Raw genomic sequence first — 26,073 nt, 5'->3', positions numbered from 1 at the left:
CAGCAAGTGTCACCTAAACCAGTGCAGCCCCCAACACCTGTGATGGTTGGATAGCATGAAATAGTAGCGACAGGAGAGGAATTGTGAGCAGGGCACAGGAGGAGTAAAACAAATTCCTGAGGCACAGGGGGAATCACTCCGCTGAAAATGACTTGGCAACTCCCAGCACTGAGGTCACACTCCAGTTAACTCTGATCCAGCTGTAGGCTGTGTAGCCTAGTAATTAAATTCACAGGTTCTGGCATCAGATTACCTGATAAAAATCCAGCTTGTGTGGCCTGCTTATGGCAGAACCAGGCAAGTAAACTAATCCCTTTGACCATGTTTCTCATCTGTAAAATGGTGTTAGTAACCACATCCACTTCAAGGAAGTGTTGTGGGAGTTAAACTGATACATATAAAGGAGTTGGCGCAGCATCTGCTTTGCAGTAGATATTAAATGTTAGCTGTTATTTTCATTCTTGTAATTGCCATCTTTACAATGGGACTGTTTGTGAGTAGAGCAATCTAGAAAAGACGCTGGCTAAGGAATACCGTGGAAAGGAACTGTACTTACTTCCTCTCTTAAAATCTTTCCCCAAAATGTTTCCAAACCTTAATATTTGTATAGGCTTGCATACGTATAGCATTGCTTAGGTATAACATTTTGCAACTTTCCAAGTCCTTTCATAGCCATTATCTCCCTGAACCCTGATAGCACCTCTGTGAGGTAAATAGGAATTATTATTCCCATTTTACAAAGGAAATATCTGGGGCTTAGCAAGGTCGAGCATTTCCCCTGGTCACAGCCAGTCCCAGTGTTCAGAGTCCAGTACTTTTTCCACTACATCATATTGCTTTCCTTGAGGCAAAGCTTTGCACGCTATCCAGTTCTCTGAGGATGAAGGAATTTTATCTAACATGTTAGAATGTACCAGAAAATCTATGCTTGTAATGATTTTTTACTGGAAATTATTTCTTTAAATTCTCTGTTTTTTCAATGAGTGAGTATCAACAGCTGTGAATTTATGCTGTTTAAAGCTGATCCCATTAAGTCTGAATAGAGGCTCCTCATCTCCAAGTGGCTGTTTTTCTATATGTCTAAAGATACAAAAGGGCAGCCATACTGACACAATTCACAAAAGCCAATAATATCAGCTAGTCTAAGATCTGTCCAGCAATACCCAGAAGGACCAGAAAAGTAATGAAATATGTTGGGTCACTGATAAAATATTTATTCATTGCAGCTAAATCAAAAGCATACATGGCTTAGGATGACAGGCAGTAGGTCTAACTGGTCCTCTTTAATATCCTAGCAGTACAGCCCAAAGTAGACACTCAACAAACATCTGCTAATTGTTGATCTTGTAAGTTTTGGGTTTAGAAAGGAGGTAACTAAAGAGATTGAGTCACAGAAAAGCATTCTAAAGTTGGCATGGGTTTTCTCTATCAGCTTTTAAAAATATTCTGACCTTGCATTGAGCAACTAAAGTAAAGAGTAACTCATAAGATGCCTGGTTTGACTGACTATAGTTGAGGGGAGGGTTCCGGGAATGAGTAAGAAGAGCCAATACTAACTGAGTGCTTAGTATGTGCCAGGCATTGTTCTAAGGGCTGCACTTAATCTCCTCAACAACCCAATGAGTATCAATAAATACTAGACTCATTTTACAGATGAGGTTGAGTCAGAGGGTTAAGTAACTTGCCAAAAGTCACACAGCTATTAATTGATAGAAGTGGAATTAACTAATCAATCAAATGTGAGTATAGTGTCCCCAGCTGTGTTTGCCTATGTTGAGGGACATAGACCTACAATCACATTGTTGAGCTGTGACAACTACACTAAACCATGAAAGAAGAGTTAACAGTTAAATTATGCACAGTTGACTGTAGCTGTCATCTCAGTAAATGGTACCATCACTACAAAGTTGCCCAGGCTAGAAGCATAGGGGTTATCATTGATTCCTCTCTTTCACACCCATGAGTAAATATTGTTGGTTTTATTTTACAAAGTAGATCTCAGATCCAGCCATTTCTCAACACCTTTTTTACTTCCACCCTAATCTAAGATGCCATCTTCTCACCTGGGTTTTAGCAAAAGCCTGCTAATTAGACTCCATGCTTCTATTCATGCCCAACTACAGATTTTTCTAGAATGCTTTATTTTAAACTAAATACTGAGAAATCACACATTTATTGAAAATTTCTTACCATGTCCATCAAGGCCCTACATGGTCTGGCTCCTACTAATCCTCATCTCCTTATCTCCTTATCTCCTCCCCCTCCCCACCCCCATCATTCCAGCTTCACGGACCTAGATTTTTTTGAACAGGAGAAGCTTGTTCTATCTCAGATCCTTTGCATTTTCTGCCTCCTCACTTTGCTTAGGTGTTTGTTTAAATATCATGTCCTCCTTAGACCTTTGGTTAGCACCCTATTGAAAATAATTTCCCCTTAAACGTCCCCCATCCCCATGACAGTGTTGACTGTGGAAAAAGTAATAATTTGGGGTGTTTTAAAATAGAGTATAACTAAAATATTAGACAACAATAACGTGGAAGATGAGAGGGGGATTATTCAAGAAAAACATAGCTATTTATTAAAATTAATCTCTGATAAAAGAAAAGACCCTCCAAAAGCAATATGTCAAAATACAAACCAAAATCATTATGACTTTGGAAGAAATTCTTAAGGAAGATACCATAAAGCACAGACTGTAAAGGAGTGAATGTAAGTACATCAAAATGTTAAATGTTGACAAAAGACATCATAAGTAAGAAACAAGCAATTAGACTAGAGAAACAACAAAAATAAACCAAGAGAAGATTATTATCCAGAATATATGAAGTATTTCTACAAATCAATAAGAAACTGCTACATCCAATAGAAAAATGGACAATGGATATGAATAGGCAATTCACAGCAGAGGTGATATGAATGGTCAATAGACACATCATTTCCCTCCTATTAGACTAGCAAAAAAGAGAGTCTGACAATACCAAGGGTTGAGAAGGATGTAGGAAAATTAGAGCTCATGTACACGGCTGGTGGGAATATGATTTGACACATTCACTTTAGAGAGCAATTTGACAATATCAATTAAAATTAAAGATGACTCAGAAATTTCATTTAAAGTAAATGCCTTAGAGAAACCCTGGTACAAGTGCACAAGAATACTTCTATGAACACTTGTAAAAATTGCAAATCGTCTAAATGTTCGTGAAGAGGAAACAGAAGTAATTAAGCTGGTGTATACTCATACATGAAAATAGTGTTCAAGCATTAAATGAACAGTTTAGCTCTACATGCTTTAATAAGAATAAATCTCAAGACACATTGAGAAAACTAGTTGTAAGTTGATATGACCTACCCACAGTAGGGCTCCTACCCCTCGATGAAAGGATCAGGGAAGATGTCCCAGAAGAAGTATAATGTCATCCATGTAAAACTATTAAAATATATCAAAATACTTTTTAAAGCATATTCATATTAAAGCAAAGCTGGGAATAACACAAATTAACTTAAGAACAGTGGTCCCCTCTGGGAAGTCAAAATGGAAAATAGGATCAGGGAGGGGGACCAAGGGGACTTCAACTTTATCTGGAATATTTTATTTCTTTAAAAAAGTCTGAAACAAACATTGCAAGATGTTAGCATAAAATCTGATACGGGGTATTTTTTACATTATTCTTTGTAGTTTTCTGTATATTTCAAAGACATCATAAATAAGGGAGGAAAAAAGAATATAAAATGATATAATGCAGGAAGTAAGAAGGAACCAACAGAGGCTCTTGAAAAGGGAGTGTTCATGTCTCATGAAAACCAATCTGGTAGGGAAATAAGTATCCCAAAATAGTGAATAAATGGATTTCTATTTTCATTTCAATATGTTCCCTTTAAAAAAATTCCTGAGATGTAAGGATACAAAAGAATCATTGACAGAGACAAGAAACTGCACTTGTTAGAAAATATGGTAGATTAAATATGTCCATGACTTCTTTGTTACTGCTCTCATTAAGAGGGGCGTCCGATTTCCCTCCCCTTGATCCTGGATTGGCTTTATGACTTACTTGATCAATAGAATGTGGCAGAAGTGACGTCTTGAGACTTTCAATACCATGTCATAAAAAGCCTTGAGGCTTCCACCCAGGCTCACAGAGCTACTGGAGCATGAGAAGAAGTAGCCAATCAGCACATAAGAAGTTCCACTATTCTGGGATGGCCATGTTATGAAGAAATCCAAGCTAGTCCCATGGAGGGGCTTTGTGGAAAAAAAGAGACAGATTTCAGACCAGCCCTCTGATGATCGAGTCATCCCAGCTCAGGTGCCAGACGTGTGACTGAAAAGCTTTCTGATAACTCCAGCCCCAGCCACCATCTGATCGAGACCCTGGACAAGGACTGCCCAGGGGATCCCAGTCAACCCACGGAACCACGAAAGGGACATTGCTTTTAGGCCACTGAAGACAATTGTGTTTTGGAATGGTTTGTTTGCAAAATTAGACAACTGGTACAGGAGGAAAGATCCAGGCTTCATGTTTTTTTTTGAAAGGCTGGGTTTGAGGTGTTTACATGCCATGGAAGTAGAGACACCCTGCAGGCAGATGGACACATACTCTTGGAGCCCTACTGAGTCATCATCATACTCGTGAATGCAGCCACCTGCTTTGGCCAAACAGCACATCACCCCTGGGAATACAAACTCCAGTAAACACAGCCCTCAAACTCAGGAAGTCACAGTCTGCTGGGGGAGTGCGCAGGGAGGTAGATTTGTGCTATGACGCAGGCGGGCAAGCCCAGAGGGCTGTAGGAAATCAGAAAATAAGCATCTCAATGCCTTGGCACGGGAGGCGGGGTGAGGGGCACAGATGATTTTTGGAAGAGAACTGCTTCAGCCAGTTCTAAAGGACAAATATTTGGTCTCAGGCTCCCTGAGGAAATGAAGATGTAGACAATGGGGGTAGGTTGGAATTATTGATGAGTGCCATCATCCCAGGAACTTGAAGTCAATAACCAGGCAAATTGCATTGCCTTGGCAACTGCCCCACTAGGTAATTTATACATTAATCTCAGAAGGACACAGAAAGGACTCTGCCTACATTACTTTAAAAGCTATCAGAAGAAGAAAATAAATTAAAACAAAATGCAAAATATGATATGCAAATTCATGTACTCATTTGTTCCTTTAGCATTTTCCAAGGGCATATTTCATTCCAAAAGCCCCTGTACTGGCTTTCTCTTACGAAAAAATAGGAAAGCCATGGTTTTGCTTTGGGGGGAAAATTGTATATTTTTATAGTTTAAAAAGTACTTGTGCTTCATAACCACTCTATAAAATAGACTTAACTATTCCCATTTTGTAGCTATTAATACTGAAACTCAGGAAGAATGAATGACTACCCCAAGGTCGCAAGCTGGCAACCAGCAGGATTTGGACTCAAATAAAACGATCTGCTCCTCTTACCAGGGCTGCCCCTTCCCCCGAGGAGGTTCAGGGGAAAGTACAGCTATGTGAAGCTATGAGAGGACAGTTGGAAAACAGTGTGATCAAGAGAAATGTGCACAGGGAAAGACAGGCATAGGGGCGGGATCTGAAGGAGGGGGGGGACCGTTGGGGCCACCTTTGGTGGGGTGGGTTTTGAGCCAGATTTTTGTGGAAATTGTTGAACTCGTCTTGAGGAGGGAAGGAAAGAGTGTGGGGCTCCCTGAGCAGCAGGCCAGCACAGGTTTAATGGTGATGAACTAGGGAGAAACGGCTCCTGCATTTTCATAGTTATTTATACCAGTGGCTCTCAACTGGAGGAGATTTTGTCCCCAGGGGACATTTGGCAATGTCAGGGGATATTTTTTATTTTTACTGCTCGGGGGAGGGGGTCAGTGCTACTGGCATGTAGTTGGTAGAGGTCACAGATGGTGCTAAACATTCTACAAGACAGCTCTCTACAACAAAGAATTGTCTGGCTCAAAATGTCAACAGTTGGGAAACTATATAGGTTGAGAAATCCTGATGAACGCATATTTAACAGATTGTATTAGGGGCCTCAAGAGAAATAGAACCCGTAGCATGTGTATGTATATACATGTTGCATATATAGAGAATATATCTATATCTGTATCTGTATAGATACATGGAGTGGGAGCTTTAAGGAACTGGCTCATGTGACTGTGGGGATGGGCAAGTCTGAAATCTGCAGGGCAGGCTGGAAATTCCAGTAGGAGTTGATGTTGCAGTTTCGAGTCTGAAGGCAGTCTTCTCTGGAAACTTGGGAGCCCTCAGTCTTCTCCACCTTCAACTGGTTGGATGTGGCTCACCCACATTATGGAGAGTAATCTGCTTTACTCAAAGTTCACTGATTTAAATGTTAGTCGCTTCTTAAAAATCCATTCACAACAACTTCTAGATTGGTGTTTGACCAAATACCTGGGCACCATAGCCTAGCCAAGGCGACACATAAAATTAACCATCACACACATTTAACTTTCAAAACCCTGTGAGGCAAAGATTTTATCCTTGTTTTAAAGATAAAGGAAGTAAAATTCAGTGAAGTTAATGAATTTTCCCATAGTTGCACAGCTAATACTACTAATTAACCTATTTTGAGCACTTCCTGTGAGCAGGAGCTGTGCTAACAGCTCTGTGTTGTTAATCCAATTGAGGTAGCTACTATCATTTTTGTCATGTCCACTTCATAGACAAGAACACTGAGACACAGAAAGGCAATGTAAATTTCCCGGAGGCAAACAGTTTTAAGCTACAGAGGCAGGATTTGAAACAAGGCAGTTTGGCTCCAAAGCCCGTCCCCTAACCTGTGGTCCTCACCCAGAATCACTGGGGGGGCTAATTGAACCAAATTGCTGGGCACTACCCCCAGACTGAATCAGTGGGTCTGGGATGGGCCCAGAGATTTGCATTTCTAGCAATCTCCCCTGTGATGCTGATGTGACAGGCCCAGGTACCACACATTGAGAACAAATGCTCTAAACCACTGTGCGGCCCTCTGCTTTAACTAACAATAAGCAGGACTGGGACAACGTGCATTGCTGTTGTTAGTGCCGTGGAGTTGATTTTGACTCCTAGCAACCTGTGTACAGCAGAGCAGGACCCTACCTGGTCTTTTTTGCATCATCCTCTCATCTTCCAGTGCTACATCAGACAATGCTCTGCTGCTATTCATAGGGTTTTCCCCAAGTGCTTGCATTCCACAAATACTCCTGTGCTCCTGCTATACACAAGGTATAGCAGTTCTGGTCACCAATTCCAATGTGTGTGTGGGGGGGGTGGGGGGAGACAGTTCCACACCTCCACACAATTCTCTAATGCCAGCTGGCTGTCTTCTACCTGGAGATGGTGTCAGATCCCACAGGTTAAGGGCTCAGTCCCACAGGACACCCCTACCCCAATTCAGATGCCAATACAAGTCCAGATTGTCACCTGTGCTTCTGACCGAATGGCTATAAATCAGAGGTTCCCACGACCCCTCCTAGGGTTCGATTAATTTGCCAGGGTGGCTCACAGAACTCAGAGAACCATTTTACTTATACTTACTAGATTACTGGCTTATTATAAAAGGGTATAACTGAGGAACAGCCAGATAGAAGAGAAACATAGGGAAAGTTATGGGGAAAGGATGCAGAGCTTCCTACTCCCAGCATCTCCATGATGGAAGGTCTCCAAACCCTGTCCTTTTGGTTTTTCACGGAGGCTTCATTACAGAGGCATGATTGATTAAATCACTGGCCATTGGTGACTGAGTCAACTTCCAGCCCCCACCTGGAAATCAGGGGGTAGGACTGACAGTTCCAACCCTCTACTCATGATTGGTTCCCCTGGTAACAAGCCCCCATCTTTAGGTGCTTTCCAAAAGTCACCTCATTAACATAAATCCAGTTGTGGTAGAAAGGGGCTCACTATGAGTAACGAGACACCATTTCACCTTTATGGCTCTGGAGCGATTTCAGGAACTGAGGACAAGAGACCAAACATTATAACAAAAGATGCTCCCTTTGCTCTTATGGCTTAGGAAATACTATGAGTTTTGGGAGCTATGAACTAGGAACCATGGACAAAGACCAAAATATATATTTATTATAAATCACAATATCACACCAGGTGCTGGAGCTAAAATGATGACAAGGCAGTCATGAACCCACCCTCACCACTTCTCCAGGGCCTGGAGGATAAGTCTGTGTAAACAGGAAAAGATGAGCTTTCCCTAAAGGATGGAGAACCTCACAAAGGGCAGGAGAGTGGAGTCAGGAAGACACCCCAGAAGAAGTGGATGGCTAAATGGAGACCTGAGGAAGAAGCGCGAATTAACGGATTCTCAAGAGGAGGTGAAGCGTGGCCAAGGCCGGGAGACCAGCACATACCTGCAGGGATGCAGAGGAGAAGGAAGGGCTTGCACATTTGGGGAACCGAGGTGGTTCAGCAACCTGAGTCACCATATTTTACCTATATCTCCTTGGCACATCATCATACAATCTGTACTTTATGTTTTCTATGCCTCATTTTCCTCATCTGTATAATAGGGATGAAAATACCATATTTCCTGGATTTGAAGTACACATTTACCCCTCCTTTTTAACGTTCATGAAATCAGGTGGGTGTTACTATAGATTTGTACATTTCCTGCTGTTTTTTCCCCTTCCTTGAAAACTATTGGGCAATCGATGGTGTCTCAGAATCAAAGTAAAGTGGAGTCTCCTAGGGCTGAGAGATTAGGGGACTATCAAATGAGATTAAGGCCCACGGTGGGTCTCAGCCCAGGCTGCACCTTAGCATCACCTGGGGAGTTTCAAACTCTACCAGTGCCTCGGCCCCATCCCCAGAGATCCTGACTTTATTGATGTGGAACAGGGACTTGGTGAATATTTTTGAAATCCAGGTGATTCTACTATACAGCCAAGATTGAGAACTGATGCCACCTGATCCTACAGCAGGGGTCAGCAAACGACCACCTGTGAGCTAAATCCGACTCTGTTTTGTTAAATAAAGTTTTATTGGAACACAGTCACACACATACATTTACATGCTATCCCTGGCTGCTTTCACATCCCAATGGCACAGTGGGACAGTTGCCACAGAGACAATGTGACCCACAGAATCTAAATGTTTATTATCTGGCTCTCTACAGAAGACCTTTGCCAGCCCTTGCCTATACTGATGCTGCTCAGGATGTGGTTCTTAGCTCAGCAGCATCAGCACCACTGGGAGCCTGTTGGAAACGCAGAATCCCCACCTTAGTGAATCGGTCTGCAGTGAATAAGATCCCCAGCTTGTTTGTGTGGACATCAGAGTTAGAGAAGCCCTGCCCTGTGCCCATCTGACCACTGCCGCCCTCTCTGGCCAAGTTCTTGCCCCTCTACCTTGGCTGCTGCTCAGCCCTCATCCTCCGGGTCTTCATTGCAATGCTACTTCCTCAGGGAGGACCTCTCCTGTCCTCATAAATTAGATCTGCTTTGTGACTTTTCTCTCACGGCGCCTTATTATTTTTCTTCATAGCACGTCTCAAATCTGTGTTTAAACGTTCACTTGAGTGTTTATCTCATTAACGTCTGTCCCCTCACTAGACTAGAAACTTCAGGACAGTGGAGACTGGGTCTCGGGGCATGAGAAAGAGCTCTGAAAGGCATAAAACACACTGGGTGCTGCTTCTAAGAAGGGGCAATGACAAGAGGAAAGGTCATGGTGGAAATAACTTGATGGGAAAGAACAGAACCAATTACTATGCAGACCAGGGAGGGTACAGCCTAAAAGGCCCCAGATGATGAGCAGCTAGGTTAGACTAATTTCCTCTTCTTGTATTCCAGGGTTAAATATTAGCATTCAATCACACGGAAACATTGAAGCGCTGTGGTAAATCTCCACAGAGCCAGGATCCAATTTTACCAGCTGTTCATTAAATGAAATATCCATATATACATATCAGGAATTTAATTAGAAAGGCAGAGGGCCAAGGATGTGATCATTTCTTGAGAAAGTTACATTTCAGGCAGCATTTCCCTTCCAAGAGAACTGAGGAAACTCTTAATTGCATTCTATTCTTTCTTCCCCCGCTTAATCACAGCTTGCCTCAACTAATTTTTTTCTCAAAATGCCCTTGGGGGTGAACAGTTTTGAATGGTTAACTTTTTGTATGAAGATTAAGCACACCGGCTGCTCTTGTCTAAAGCTGTAGTGTCCTTCAGAACAGAACACAAGTCTCCTTGGGGTCCTAGGCACACCACTCACCAAGTGATCTAAGCTCAGTGATTTTACCAGAGAAGAAAAGAAGATTGAAGAAGGAAAGAAGAAATGTCACAGACTCAAGGTGCCCCAATAGAGCCTCAGAGGTGATTGGAATAATGCTGGCTGGCATCTGTGGGTGCCTGGCTAAACAGATGGGTCACCCATTAGGAATATTTGGAGTACATTTTGGTAATCCCTTCCTCCCCCAAACAAAAGAGGTTAGTGTTTGGAATGGGTTCCACTGCAAGAGGAAAAGAAGCCTGAATGAGGAGTGTGGAGATGTGGACTCTAGTCTGAGCTGATAGGCTTTAGGTCAGTCCTTTAACTTAAACTCTGAGACTCATTTTCCTCATCTGTAGAATAAGTTGGTTTAGGTTATTTATTTATCCTTTGATTTATTTATGCTAGGCACTGTGTATGGCAGGGGGTAGGCAATGAAAAGTGAAACCAGACATGGTCTTTGTCCTCATGGATCTTACAGTCCACTGAGAGAGCAAGGTAATTTTGAAAGAATTACATCAACAAGTGTAATGTTACAACTGTGTTTCATGCTGTAGAGTTTTCTCAAAGACTGCACAGCCCATCCATGAGTATGTCTTGTCAACAGTACCTTCAACATATATTCCAAATCTAACCACTTCTCACCACCTCCCACCCACGTCCATGCCACCAGTGCTTCTTGCCTGGGTCACTGCACCAACAGATCTCCCTGCTTTGACTCCTGCCCTTCCTTTTTTCCCCTCCCCAAAGCTGCAGCACATAGTTGCATAGCCCAGCTGTAGGTCGTTCTAGTTCTTCCATGAGGGATGCCGCCACAGTGTGGCTTGATGTGCGGTGTGTAGGTCTGTGCCTAGGATCCAAACCAATGAACCCCGGGCCAGTGGAGCACATGGACTTAACCACTTGGCCACAGGGCCAGCCCTCCCTACCCTTCTTAATGTACAGTCTGTCCTCCATATCTGCGGGTTCCACATCTGCAGATTCAACCAACTGCTGATCGAAAGGCCTACCAAGGTTGCGTATGTACTGAACATGTACAAACTTTTTTCTTGTCATTATTCCCTAAACAATACAGTATAACAACTATTTACATAGAATTTATACTGTATTAGGTATTATAAGTAATCTAGAGATGATTTAAAGTATACAGGAGGATGTGTGTAGGTTATATGCAAATACTACGCCATTTTCTATAAGGGATTTGAGCAGCCTGGGCCCCCACGGGTATTCTTTGAAGACCATAAATTAGATCAATATCCTCATATTCAAAATCTTCAATGACTTTCCATCAGACTTAAATGAAATTCCAATACTGTATGCATGGCCCATAAGGCTCTACTTGATGTGGGCCATGCCCCATGATCTCTGATCGCATCCTCTTTACTCTCCCTCTCATTCTCTCCCCTCCAGCCACACTGCTCCTTGCTTTACTCTGAACATGCGAGAGCTGTTCCTGCCTGGAAATGTCCTTTCCCTCCAGGTAGCCTCATGTTTCGCTCCCATGTTCACTCAGGTCTCTGCTCAAATGTCACCTCCTCAGAGAGGCCCTCCTGGCCACTCCATCCAAAATAACCTCCCACTCCATTACCGTCAGTCATTAACCCTTTAAAAAAGGCTGTTTTTCCCCTAGCATTTAACACCACCTGGAAGTTATTTCCTGATTTCTCTATTGTTCGTATCCTTCTTGGAGGTGGGACTTTGTCTATCTTGTTTTCCAGCACCTAAAATACGGCTTGTACATAAAGAAGTGCTTATTAAGTATTTGTTGAATTATTATATACGGTGATGACATATAATAAAGAGAACTGATTAACTTGGAGAGTCAGGAAAGGCTTCCTTAAGGAACTGCGGTTTGAGCTAGTATCTGGAGGAAGGGTGAGAGTTAACCAGGCCAGGAAAAGTGTGGTATTCCAGGAGGGAGGAGAGTTTGTGTAAAGGTCCTGTGGCAGGAAGGAGAACAGAATGGTCAGGAACCAAAGGAAGTCCAGTATGAATAGAACATGGCATGAAGGGGAGCATGGCACTGGATAGGCTAGAATAGAAGTGACCAGGCCATGCAAGGCTTTGCAGAACCTATTAATGATTTCTCTCTTTATCCCAAGATCAGTGGGAAGTCATTAAAGGATTTTAATTGTGGGGAAGGATGGGGGACAAACCAATCACTTTTGTTTACAAAAAATACTTAGTATGATTTTTAAGACCTATTTTTGCTCTGAAATTCTAGGATTCTATAAAAAGTCAAACAGCAAAATGAGAATAGACTGTTGGAAATATTAACCGAAGTTAATTTCAATGACAGAGATTCCAGCTACAGAGTTTTGTAGCTCCTCAAACATCACCATTTTGGGACTTGATGTTCATGTTGAGTTCAGCATTCTCCCTTCTTCTCTCTCCTAAAAAATATGAGTCAAAATATCCTCTTACCATGAAAAATATGATTTCTGAACTATTATTCTGACCATACAGGGATCTAAGTTGAGCATCAGCATTGGAAGCTTCTAGGCTTTTGAAGCACACATTTCCCAGCCTGCCAGGTAGAATGGACAAGTAGCAGTGTCAAGGCCTGGGTTTTACCACACTCTGAATTCAAGTCCCCTCACTGGCCCGCTGTGGTTTTGAACAATTGATGCACCTTGAAACCTCAACCCTCATCTGTGGAAGGGGGATAATGACATTACTTTCCCCACAGGGTTGTCATTAGGATTAAATGTGATAATGTATATAAAGTGCTTAATAAATGCAGAGTTAATTAATGTAGAAAACTCTCTGAACTGGAGTATTCAAAGATCCTTCAGGTTTAAGGGAGAAAGCAGGCAACTATCTAAAGTATTCTGCATCTAGGCATACATATTTATGGATTTATGAGGTAGGTCTCTAACATAGACAACACTATCAACCACCAATTTGCCTATTTTTCTTAGTGTAATGACTATTAATTACAAATGACTGTGTGTGCCCAAATTGTTGGGATATGTAGAAACAAAGGGGGGTTCCAAATTTTGTGTGCCAAAGTGGGGCGGGGTACCCATGGCCCAGTCAACTAGAAAACTGGATTGCCATAGACTTAAGTAAGTACGCCAAAGTAGTAACTGAGCAAATAATACCTAAAAGTCTTTAAAGTGTGCAGACAGCTCCTGGAGGTGCTATTATCCTCATTTCTCCACCAATTATGTACTTAACTTGCTCCCCACTACAAAAATCTAAAAATTCTTTGCCTTATTCATTGACCAGTACGCGTCTGTTGATGCGTTTAGTGCCTCCACCCAGTTAAATCCCCTACAAATGTGTACCAGGGTTTGTGAGCATTGTCATGACAGGTCCCTGGAGGCCCAATCATTAGATGCTTAATGGTGCTATTTCAGGACGATTACAGTAATCATGGAGAAGGGGGAAAACCGAGAAGGAACTGCAGTTGAGAACAATTTATTAAGGCAAAACTCTTGGAAAAAGCTCCTCAGTGTGGAAACTGGATTCGTGGCATTAGTCCAGGGAATGCAGATGTTGAAGCTTAAGGAGAAGTATTGTTTGGAAGAAACTGTGTGAGGGAATTAGACACCATTATATGTTATTATATCACATATTTCCAAAAACCCACTCCATGCAAGGTTTGAAAGGACATCAGAAAAGCAGGATGCTTTTAGCTAAATGACACTTTCCTCCCTCTGGGTTCCACCCAACGCCCCTTTATAAAAGTGTCCTTTTAACTTACACCTTCTAGAATGTTGCCTTTACCATCTCAAAACATCACAGGATCAAGTCAAGCATAGTGTTTATCTTGCTGAATCCAACAGAACTATCATACTCTTCTAGGGAGAGGAAATGCCAAATGCAAATGGCAGAAGCTGAGAGATAGCAAGCTCTCCTTAAGGAACCGAAGGATTGAGAGTGACGGCAAAGAAAGAGGAAGGCATAAGGAAGGACAGGTAGATAAAGGTTGATAGTGGGAGGATTTTCAACCACGATAAGGATTTTGGATTTTATCTAAGGATTAGAGCATTTTAAGCAGAGGAAAGTATGAGGAGACAGTTTTAGGAAGCTCACTGAGGCTGAAATAAGGAGAATGCTAGAAGAGGAGCAAGACCAGAGGCAGGGACTGGACTAGGAGGCAGTTGTTTTCTGGGTGAAAGAGAGAATGGAGTTTGGGAACTAGGAGCAGAGATGATGGGGAGAATGGAGAGAAGTTTACAGAGATCATTAGGAAATTAAATCGTAGGACTTAAAGAGTCATTAGGTGGGTTGTTGATGAGGGCTAGGGAGAAAGACAGGGCTTTAAGGCTACTTCAGAGTTTTCTGGTGGGGCCATTGGGTTGTGCCATTTACAGCAAGAGGGGAGGGTTTGTGGAGAAGATAACGACTAGCATGTGGGATTTCTTGGGTTTGTGGTGAAAGATGTTCAAGTGCCTGGTGGGCAGTTAGATATCTGGATCTGGAATTCTGAGGAAAGTTCTGGCTTGGGGGTGGGGTGGTTATGAAGTAATTGGTAAATGTGATGGTTAATTTTATATGTCAACTTAACTGAGATAAGGGATGCTAAAACATTATTTCTGAGTGTGCCTGTGAGGGTGTTTCTGGAAGAGATTAGTATTTGAATTGATAGAATGAGTAAAGAAGATCATTTTCACCAACGCAAGTGGGCACCATCCAATCCATTGAGGGACAGAGTGGAACAAAAAGGCAGACGAAGGGTGAATTTGCTCTTTTAGCTTGAGCTGGGACGTCCATCTTCTCCTGTCCTCAAACATCAGTGCTCTTGGATCTCAGGCCTTTAGACTCAGACTGAACTATACCACCGGCTTCCCTAGTTCTCTGGCTTGCAAATGGCAGATCATAGGACTTCTTGGCTTCCATAATTATGTGAGCCAATTCCTATAACAAATCTCCTCTTACATATACCTCTATATATCCTATTGATTCTATTTCCGGAGAACCCTAATACAGTAAGTAAATGGTGACCAAGCCTGTGGAGGGGATAGGAACACCCAACAGAATATTGAGAGGCCAGTTCCATCTTTACGGAGCATGTGTTTGAGCCACTCTCATAACCAGAGAAATGTGCTCTTTCTCTAATGATGAGGTCACCCTGAGTCCTCACTGATATCTCCCTCCCTGTCTCCATGACATAGTTCTCAAAGAGATGATGGGAGTTCAGGATCAGGTCATGACCAACAAACTAACTGACCCAGACACAAGTGAAACAGCACTGGGTAGGGACAAAATTCTGTTCTTCTGTGTAGAAAGCAAGAATTCCATTCTGATTCAATTTTTGGCTAGGACAGAACCTACGGTATACTTATAGCTAAAACACGGCATTTACTGAAATAGCTAACAAGCTTATGAGAGGTTGAGTTTCCCCAAAAGCACTCTGGACAAGAATTTGTGTAAATAGTTTATTTAGGAGGAAGCGCTGTAGGGGAGCAGGGAAGTGAGACAGGGAAGCGAAGGAAGTCAATGCAGGATTGTTAAGGAGTAGGCAGGTTACCCTTCTGGGCAGCTGGAGCTCATTGTCTCTGGCCCCTCTGGAAGAATGGATACATCATACCTCAAGCATTGCTTCCCCCAAGGTGTGAGAAAGCTGGGATATTTATTCACCAACTTTCATCTAGTCTTGGGTGAGAGTTGTTCCCAGGAGTGGTAACTCCCAGGCCCTTCTGGCCTCATCCACTTAAGTCAGGCATGCTCCCAAGACCAGAGAAAGCCCTCATGCCTTCACAGGCACTTGAAGGAAGAAGTCTCCAGCACGCACTGAAACAGTGCACGCAGAGGGAACGTGGGCAGGGCTCTGACATCATCTGCTGGCCCGCAGAGAAGAGAAAAGCCTGGACATTAGGGAAGTCTGCTACAATGTACAACATCATCTTCTTAGGATTACAGATTCTAACCGTCCCAGAGAAATGTGGAAGCAAATGTGATTATAGAGTTAACTACCGAAGCTGGCCTACAGTGAGGCAGGGGTACCGAAAGATGGCACACGGACCATCTGACACCCTCTGGGAGTTTTTCCACCAAACAATAGTAGCCAAATGTGACTATAACTTGCTCATGATCTTCAAAGTTCTATTGTATTTGGACTCATGTAATGGAGACTTGCAGTCAGAATTTCTCGCCAAACATTAATCAAGTTGTTTTTAAAGGACTCAATGAGTGATTAGCTTATGTTTTTTTCAAGCCAACACAAACGCCTTTGCCAACTAACTCTGGCAAAATCTTTCCTCTTTAAAGTCTGGGATACAGTACTTAGAGTGTTACAAAAACATTTTAGAGTCAAATCAGTACCCAATTCTTAATTGTAAATGGCTAAAGAATGGTTAAACGTCTATTAATTATGTCTTTGCGGTTTGGGGGAATGTTGAGGTTTATATTCGTAAGATTAAGTTCGTATGCTCCATTTTTCTTCCCTCCCCTCTACCATTTGAGCACTTGGGGAAAACTCTATTCATGGCAAAACTAAATCAGTGAATTTCCTTAGACTTGTTATTTGGAACCATAAAAAGTATCAGCTTTTAGGGTTATCCCAGTCAATCAGGACAGCTCATAAGGTAAGATTTAGTGTCAGTAAAGGTAGACAGCTGTTTCTGCTGCAGCAAAAGGGAAGGTCAGAAGCCCAGACCCAAGCAGAGGTGACACCGCCGCCTTTATCTTGCCTGAGATTTTGCATGTTTGTGCGTCTTCTAAGTGTAACTACTCCAGATTTACATGAGAAGAAGACTTCAGCCAGACTTCTGAGGTTTTGAGTCATTCATTTATCAGATATTTATTGAGTACCTACTAAGCACCAGGTACCATGTGGGAACTTGTGAGAGACACAAGAGATCTTTTCCTCTGCACATGGTTTATGTTAACTAAACAGTATCCATTTCATTCATGGCAATCCCTTCCAAAGTCCCCTGCCAGCGGCTTGGGGTCACCCTAAGAAAAGACAAGTCTGAAAGGAGGGTAAGGAACCAGGAGAGGGAGTGAGACCAAATCTCTATATTATTTCTTCACTTAAAAAGTTTGGCCTTTAGGGCCAGCCTGGCGGCGCAGCGGTTAAATGCGCATGTTCCACTTCTCGCGGTCAGGGGCTCGCCAGCCCGGATCCCCGGTGCGGACATGGCACCGCTTGGCAAAAAGCCATGCTGTGGTAGGCGTCCCACGCATAAAATGGAGGAAGATGGGCATGGATGTTCGCTCAGGGCCACTCTTCCTCAGCAAAAAGAGGAGGCTTGGCAGTAGTTAGCTCAGGGCTAATCTTCCTCAAAAAAAAAAAAAAAGTTTGACCTTTAATTAGTCACCCTTTTCTGAAGGATCCCCTATGCCTTTTTTTTTTTTTTAAAGATTTTATTTTTTCCTTTTTCTCCCCAAAGCCCCCCAGCACATAGTTGTGTATTCTTCGTTGTGGGTCCTTCTAGTTGTGGCATGTGGGATGCTGCCTCAGCGTGGTCTGATGAGCAGTGCCATGTCCGCGCCCAGGATTCAAACTAACGAAACACTGGGCCGCCTGCTGCGGAGTGCGCGAACCTAACCACTCGGCCACGGGGCCATCCCCTCCCCTATGCCTTTTTAACTCTCCATTCCCATGAAGAACTTGATTTTTGGGCCTTTATTTTAAAATTCTGAAAATGTAAACATAATACCTTTCTGCTGAAAGTAGAAAGATTTTATTATCATTCTTCGAAGACACTAAAATACTGAGTGCACTTTTCAAAGCCTTCCACCTGCGGGAAGAAATTGTCTTCTCTGGGAAAAGAGCCCCCCCACCCGCTGTCAAGCATAAGATAGGAAGAAATCCTTAGTGAAATCGGAATGGCCACACTCCCAGCGTCTCAGCCAGCATGCCTGAGTGACAGGCCTTTCCTTAAATGATCTCTACAAACTGCAACACTTCCAGGGCAAAAGGGAGATTACAATATTTGGCAGCTTATGCATTTCTGTGAATCATGTGTGACACTCCATGGAAAGAAGGTATTTCAGGGAGGTCAAAACATGGAATAAAATTGGGTTCAACATTAACTGAATTATTGGGAACACTTCCGTTTGCCTTGATCCTTACAATTTACCACCACCATCCCCATCACCTTCATTTATTGAGCAATTATGCCCGGCATTTTATAAGGATCTTCCTATTTTTTCTAACACTTTGTGAGGTAGGCAGTATCCTTGTTCCACGTGATAGGCGAGAAAAGACTCAGGTTAAGTGAATATGCAAGCTAGTCTGTAACTTGAACTTAGACCTGTTTCAGAGCAAAGCTAAACCACGTCCTACTTTATCAACAACAACAACAACAAGGTCAGGAAAGGAGAAGAAAGATTCTGGCCAACATTTGATCACCCTGGAAAAGTCTTATATTCACGATCCTTATAAAAGTAGAAACATAGCAAATCGAATCTTCATTCTACTTTCTGGGGACTGTAGAGGGAGCGATCTTTGGTTATAAGCACGTACTCCTTAGTCTGGACCACTTTTATTTATTTGCAGAGTGTATAGCTAGCAATCACATATTTTTTGAGAAATTCCAGGGGCAGGAGATATTTACTGACAGGGAAGAGTTTTTTCAGTCATTTTTAAGACCATTATATTAGCGAGACGATGTAGCGTACTGCGTACATAGATGAGTAAATAACGCACCAACTTTTATTCACAATTCTTGTAACCTGACCGTCATTTGGTGATTTAATTGTGCTGTCTGTGCAAATAAATAATTCTTTTCTTTACAAATATCCCAACTATTCAAACTTTTCTGAAATCCGACTATCTGAAGGAAACGGGAAAAGTGGAAATTGAAAATATATTATATTTAACAAGGGTCTTTTTTGAGAATTGTTTCACGAGAAGATTTGGTAAAATTAATAGGTTTTTGTTACCAAAAAAAAAAAAAACTAAAGATGATTCTCCAATGAGTGCTTAAAGTCTTTCACGTACATCACAAAATTTAATTTCACATGGCACAAAGTCCGAAACACAAGTACTTTTGGGTGGAAGACAAACTTTCTTTTCAAGTTCTCCTCTGCACTTCTAATGTTTTGGAATAAAATGAGGAGGAGGGAGGAAATTAAGGCCATGTATTTTAAAACACTTTATTTAGATTCTTCAGGATTTTTATGTTGGTGATCCCCTTTATTGAGACACTAAACACTAAGTTTAGCATTGTAACTTCAAAATGGAATACTTGAAAATTTTATATTGAAAATACTACTCATCAAATAGATCTTTATTTTAAAAAGCAACATGACTGCCGACTCTGTAACCACAGAAATTCTCCAGACTTCTGATATCCTTGCTGTCTCCCCTTGTGACTTTCACCCACATCTCAGACGGTGTGAGTGAATCAATGCCACCACCCTTCTCCCCTCTCAAAACTGCTTCCCCCACTGGCAAAGATCATCTCTAAATATCTCCATAGATAGACTTCTACAAAGAGAAGCGAGAAATCTCTATCACAAAGGGATACAGAAGAAAAGAACTCACTTCCTAGTTCCAATGCCTTTCCTTCTTCAGCCTGCCTCCTCCCCTCATCAAAATCATTTGCACAGCTGACACTCAGCCAGGTAGTTAGGGTTCCACTCATTGCAGAATGTCACTGGACATTTATAAAAGGGCGCCTTTTTTCTGTCTTCTTCCCTCCCCTCAGACAACAATAAACCCCTACCCATCTTTAACAGATGCGAGGTGCAGAAGCACAAGCACAGGCTGGGAGTGACTTTTCCTGCCCCAGGCTAGTTAACCTCATTCATCCGTTCCAGTGTAGTCCCGGGTGCCTACCACATGCCAGGCCCTGGGCTGGGCATGAGGACGCAGTGGTGAGTCAGGCACCTCTCAGCCTTCGAGGCACTCGGGTGTGCGGTGGGGGACACCGAGCCCGGAGCAGAGAGTGGCAACAGAGTGTTCTCCGACAAAGGGATGCAGGAAACCAAGAGAAAGACGGGGTGAGGGCAGCTAACTCAGACCGCAGGAGGTGAAAAACGGAGGGAGGCGATTTTGAGCTTCTGAAATTCAATTCTCTCCTTCGCCGCAGTCTTCACGCAGCCCCTCTATCTGGCTCGTCCCTGCCATGCAACTACCGTCCACTTGCAAACCTAGTTCTGGCTCTTGCCGTCCCAGCGGACTTCGGTCCCAGGACTTACCTCGGGGAAACTTCCACGCGGTCCCCAGCCCTACACTTTCCAAGCCCTGGGCGGGTTTCCTCGCGGCGCGCACTGAGCGGATAGAGCTCACCCCCCCGGCGCAGCGCCGAGCGCCGCGGACCGTGGGGACCTCGGGAACCGCGGAAGGGACCGGAGGCAGCGCGGGCAGCCCCTCGTCTCCCGGTGTCCTGCGGGCGGGAGGGCGGCAGCTCCCTCGCCCCTTCTTGCCGCTATATAAATACTTCTCCCCGCCCAGGGCCCGATCCTTCCCCGCCCCGGCGGCCCCGGGCCCAGAGCACGTCCCCCAGGAGGGGGGCGCAGCCATAGGGAGGTGACGGAAGCTGGAGTTGGGGGATTACGGGGGCTGTAACCGCCCCGCCGGCTTCTCCGCTACGTGGAACCTCTATCCCCAGCTCCAGATCCTCGGAGGATACTGAGGGCGGGAAAATCCGGGCGTTCATGGTGCGCGCCCTCTCTGAGCCCAGCAGACAGGCAGGGCGCGCGATCCGAGGCGCACGGAAGGTTGCAGCTCTCCTCCTACTCTTGGAACTGCGGTCGCTTGGCGGCTTTGTCTGTGTTCTGGGGTCTTCTTGCAGAAGGCAGGGACTAGCAAGGGAGCCCAAGAGTCTTTGGGTGGTGGGAACTTATCCTTCATGCCTGGGAACCGAGACCAGCCACGGTGCACCCCATGATTGAAGTCAAGCGCCACTGGGGACCCCGGCTCGGAATTCAGGGTCCAGAAGAGAATATCCTTGATTCTTTGGTCTACTGACTTTTTCTCACTGACTGTCCATTCCTTTATCTGTCCATCTATTCGTTTCACAAATAGTTGAGCACCTAGAATGTGCTACTATTAGGTCCTTGGGATACAAAACTAAGTCTGGCTGTTAGCTCACGGTGTCACTGGGGAGGCAGACATGGAAGCAGGAGCGGGGTGGTAATTGCTGGATTGGGTAAGCGCTGCCATGGGAACTCAGAAGACAGGATCCTAACTCAACCATGGAAGGCCCAAAGAAGCTTCCTGGAGAAAATTAAGTCCAAACTGAAATCTAGAGTGAGATAGGCGTAGAAGTAGGGAAAAGAGGGTCCCAGACAAATGGAACAGCAGCTGCAATGGCTGGGAAGACAGAGGGAGCACTGTCTCCCTTCAGGGGAACCAAGAGGGTTTGTTTTTAAAAATTTACTATTTACTGTCATACTAAGTACAGAAAATTTTAAAAATCTAAAGAAAATTAAACTTGTAAGTGGTACAACTGGAATCCGGATGCGGGCATTCTAGCCCTGGAGCGTGCTTTTATAACATGGAGTGTCAAATTGGCAAATGACAAGTTCAAAACCGAGATGGTCCCCATGGAATGGGGATCTTTCTGGAATCTGGGGCATAACTTCAAGTCTCAGCTAGACCATCACCAACTGCAGCTTTGGCCAGGTCACGAACCTCAGTTTCTTCCTCAGCGGAATGTAAATAAGAAAGACACTGTCTCGTGTCCTTCATTGAGTGTCGTGGATATGGGACTTCATGTTCTGGTTCACAGACTTAGCAGAGCAGCACTGGGACAGGTGGCTTCAGAATGGTGACTTCTCGATGGGTTCCTTGGTTTTGAGGCAAGGGAGATTGGGAGAACATTAGAACAGAAAAAGAAAAAAGCACACATTGAAACTTCTCAAATTATTATTGCTTTTACCTAAAGTGGTTAAAATTAAGTAATTCAAGTTCTCATATTCTCATATAGTATTATTATTTTTAAAAACACACTTCAAAACGAGGCATACTTTCCTCATCCCAGGGTCATTGTTGAAAGAGGCAGATGTGATTCCTGGTGGCAGGGATTCTAGCCAATCGCCAGCCCCCTCGAAGCTAGTTTTAGAAGTGTACCATACATACAAACAATGCCCATTTTATTAGAGCCCCTTAGGAAATATCAGTCTGATAGAAGAACTTCTGGGATTCATACGCCTGTGATCCATGGCCCAGCCAGGCCAATGACCACGTCAGTTCAATGTGAAGCCTTGATAGCACTGCTTTAACAAGCTGAGTCACCTTGACATATTGTTTTGGGGCATCTAAAAACACTCCATCTTATGTCCTGGATCTTTTGATGTCCAAACCCATTTTCACAACTGGATCAAACTTTGACCAGCACCCCTTAGCCTTCCTTTCACCTAGACTAGAGCAAAAAGGCAGAAAAAGAAGAAAGATCCTTGGATCTTGTAAATGCAGGTGGTCGCCTAAAGTGACCCTAGTTTTTCCCATTATGCGAGCCTTCATTTCTGGACCAGAGAGATGATAGGCAAGTAGCCAGTAGTCTTTGCTGTATTTCCAGAGGTTTTTAGGAACATCTGTAACTTAGGTGGAAGTGTGGGTGCCATTTGCTTGAATGGGTTTTTGGAGCCCATGACAACCTCATCAAACTGATCATGAATTACATCGGAAGATAAGGGTAACCCTTAACCTAAGCCATACATATGAGCTGGTCTACTGTGACAGTATTGGGACTCTGAGAGCCTTGTCCATTCATAGTTCAGCCTTTGGGAGAAAGTCTGCTACTTTGGAAGATCCATGTTGACTTCTCAAATGTCTCCAGAACCCAGCCTAGCTAGACCTTCACCGTTCAGACTCCCAAGCTACTGAAGTGGCCTTCTACTTGATCTTCCAAAGTCCACCCCACCTGATTCTTGCCAATTTGTCCTGCATTCTTCTGACAGAGGGATATTTCTAAACCATCTGATCGATCACTCTGCTGACTTAATGCTATAAAGGGTTCCCCACTGCCTGCATAACAGAGCCCAAACTCAAGGCCCTTTATGTCTCTCCCTATTCTTCCTTCTTCCCTCATATTCTGCCATCCTGCCACACTTCCACCACTAATCGTGAGCTCCAGTGCCCCAGAAATGACCCACATTGCTGGATCTCATATCTCCTTGCCATTGTCAAGGCTGTTTCCTCTGCATTTATTTATTTTTCATTCAGCAAAATATATATTGAATACTTACTATGGACCAGGCACTGGAAAGAATTGGAATCATTTTTATAATGATAATCTATATATTTTTCATCATAAATTAAAATAACATACTTAACCCAGGTATCTTATTTGGTTTACTAGGATCTATTTGCTTCTCAAACATATTTTGGACACCTCCTGTATGGTAGATACTATGTTAGACTCCAGGATGCAATCAGCCATGGTCTGTCTTTAGGACCTCAGAGCCGAGTGTTGGAGATGGATAAGTAAGCTAATTATTAATGTGATAGGGGTCTGTAGGCACTGGGCACTATGGGAGGAATCCTGGGAAGAAGGTGATACTTGGGATAAAAACGTCGGACCTGGGGTTGAGTGGGGAAGGTTGAGAGAGGGACAGAATAGTAAGACAGAGGGAGCAGCATGTATGAAAGCATGGAAGTCAATGGTGGCTGCACAGTGAAGGGGCATGGTATGAAATGAGGTTGGAGAAGCAGGTGAGGGTAGGTGATAGATTGGATGTGAGTGAATGTTTGGGTGAGCAAGAGAGGGGTCTGGGATAACTCTTAGGTTTCTGGCTTGCAATTATGGAGGGGCAACACCATTTATTGAGATAGCGAACACAGGAGGAGGAGGTGGCTTGAGGAGGGAGGTGGAAGAAAATAATTCTACTTGGGATATTTCGCATTTGAGATGCCTGGGAGCTGTCCAAGTCATGATGCTCAGTGGCCAGATGGAGACATCTAGTCTGGGGCTTGGAAGTGAGGCCTCAACTAGAGATATGGATTTGGGTTCGTCGTGAAACTGATAGTTGAAGCCAGAGGAGTGTATGAGGTGATATAAGGAGGGTTCATTCATTCATCTTTCATTGAAGAAGTATTCATTGAGTACTTATGATGTGGGAGGCACCGTTCTAGACCTCAGGGATACAGCAGGGAACAGAACAGACAAGGTTCCTGCTCTCCCAGTGTTTGAGGAAAGAGGATTGGGAACACATTATTGGATGGCAGAGGAAGATGGCAATTTTAATGCAGTGAGAGGTGATTTGGGACAAAGTCTTGAATAGAGATGAGAAGTAAGTCCTGAGAGATATCTGAAGGAAGAGTGCTCCACCCAGAAGGAATAGTCAATGCAAAGGCCGTGAGGCAGGAGCATGGCTGGTGTGTTTGAGCAAAGGGAAGAGGCCAGTGCAGCTGAAACAGGCTGAGTACAGGAAGGAGCAGGAGGACATAAAGTCAGAGAGATAATGGGAAGGGGGCAGTTCGTGGGAGCAATGGAGGGTTTTGAGCAGAGGAGTGACGTGGTATGATTCCTGTTTATAAATAACAGACAATAAGGGGTCAGGGATTGAGAGCAGAGTCTGGGAAATAGCTGACATTTAAGGAATGAGCAGAAGAAAAGGTTGTTCAGGGCAGTGAGAATCTTGCTGAAGGGTCAGATCCAGGTGACCTTACGGAATTTAAGATCTTAAGACTCTCCAGGACATAATGACTAGATGTGAAAGAATAGCCAGCAAGGCAAGAGGAGACCAAGGAGGAACGCTGTCTCGAAGCCAGGGAGGATAGCTGCGTAGGAAGAGACTTGTGGATGGTGCCAAGGGTCACAGAGAGGTCAGGAAGGAAAAGGCTTGGGGAGCGTATTTTGCATTTGGCAGTTCAGAGAGGCCTGTGGCTGCTGCTACGGCAAGGCGTAGGTAGGAGTAGGAGTGAGACCTGGTAGTGCATAGAGTTAATCGGAGAGGAAGGAGTTGCAGGAGAGCCGAATCTTTCAAGAAATAGGGAGGAGAAAGAAGAGTCAGGGTTGTACCAAGGCCTGGTACTGAGGGATGTTCTTCTTGGTGGTGATAGCATAGCTTTGCTCTCTTGGAGACAAGCGGAGGAGGACTTTTGTGCTCATCAAGAAGACCAGGAACGGGAAAAGCAATGTGCAGAAGATGTCCACACTGCAGGAGTTCTGAGTCCACAGTTTTCAAGGTTTGCCATCATTTTTATCTTTCAAAGGAACTCTAAGAATAAGAACACTAAATAGGCTTATAGCAAACAGTCAGGAAATGGGGAGAATTCTATGACAGTTTCTAATTGTACCTCAGGGATTCTGAAGTAGTGCAATAAAACCCCAAGTAGGGTAGATGAATTTGGGTCTACCACCATTGATAGTTGACTCTTGTCCCCTACCCATCCTCATTCTCAGACAAGGGTGGGCTTAAGTTCTTATCATGGATGGTAGGGAGGGAAAGGCCAGTTACACAGTCATTTGCATACAGTGTAAATTTCACTGTCTTCAATTTTGTGCCCTCTGAGACCAGATAGAATATCCAGAAACATTGGTTTTCATTAGCCTTGCAATAATGCAACACTGAATTTTATGCAATTGGTTTTCAGACCCTGCTTACCATATCATGGCAGGAGTATATTGGTACCATTACTTACTTAGGGTATGTGTTGAATCAGTCAAAGAGAGATATCTTTTTTCAAACTCTGAGATTTTGCACCAGTTGTGAAGTCAGACTAGAGGAAGACTTTTCCCCCATTGAGTCAAATAAATACTAAGAAGCTGGAGACATTGAGCCAGATTCTCTCATGTGTGATTTACTCCTCAGCATCAATTCACTTTTATAGGTCACTAGGGTGTAACTAGGATTCAGCAGAACTTTTCTAAATCCTCTTCTCAAGACTGAATGGTATTCTGTCTTTAAAGGGATGGGAAAGAAAACCTATGATGGAGTGAAATTTCTTTCATCTTCCATAAGAAACCCGCTAGCTCCAATAATCAAGCCAAACCATAATTCTCTCAGGATGGCAA

General features: G+C 43.5%; 1 protein-coding gene across 1 annotated transcript in view; it reads right to left on the bottom strand.

Moving 5' to 3' along the window:
- The window catches only part of COL6A6 (collagen type VI alpha 6 chain), a 142,464-nt gene extending 121,906 nt beyond the window's left edge, over positions 1 to 20,558 (bottom strand). The window contains exon 1 of the mRNA XM_070236962.1: positions 20,309 to 20,558. The gene's annotated coding sequence lies outside the window, so the exon portion shown is untranslated. The remainder of the gene's footprint in view (positions 1 to 20,308) is intronic.
- Between the last annotated feature and the right edge of the window lie 5,515 nt (positions 20,559 to 26,073).

The sequence above is a fragment of the Equus caballus genome, chromosome 16, assembly GCF_041296265.1.
Source record: "Equus caballus isolate H_3958 breed thoroughbred chromosome 16, TB-T2T, whole genome shotgun sequence".
Lineage (NCBI taxonomy): Eukaryota > Metazoa > Chordata > Mammalia > Perissodactyla > Equidae > Equus > Equus caballus.
This window is presented reverse-complemented; position numbering and strand designations above follow the sequence as displayed.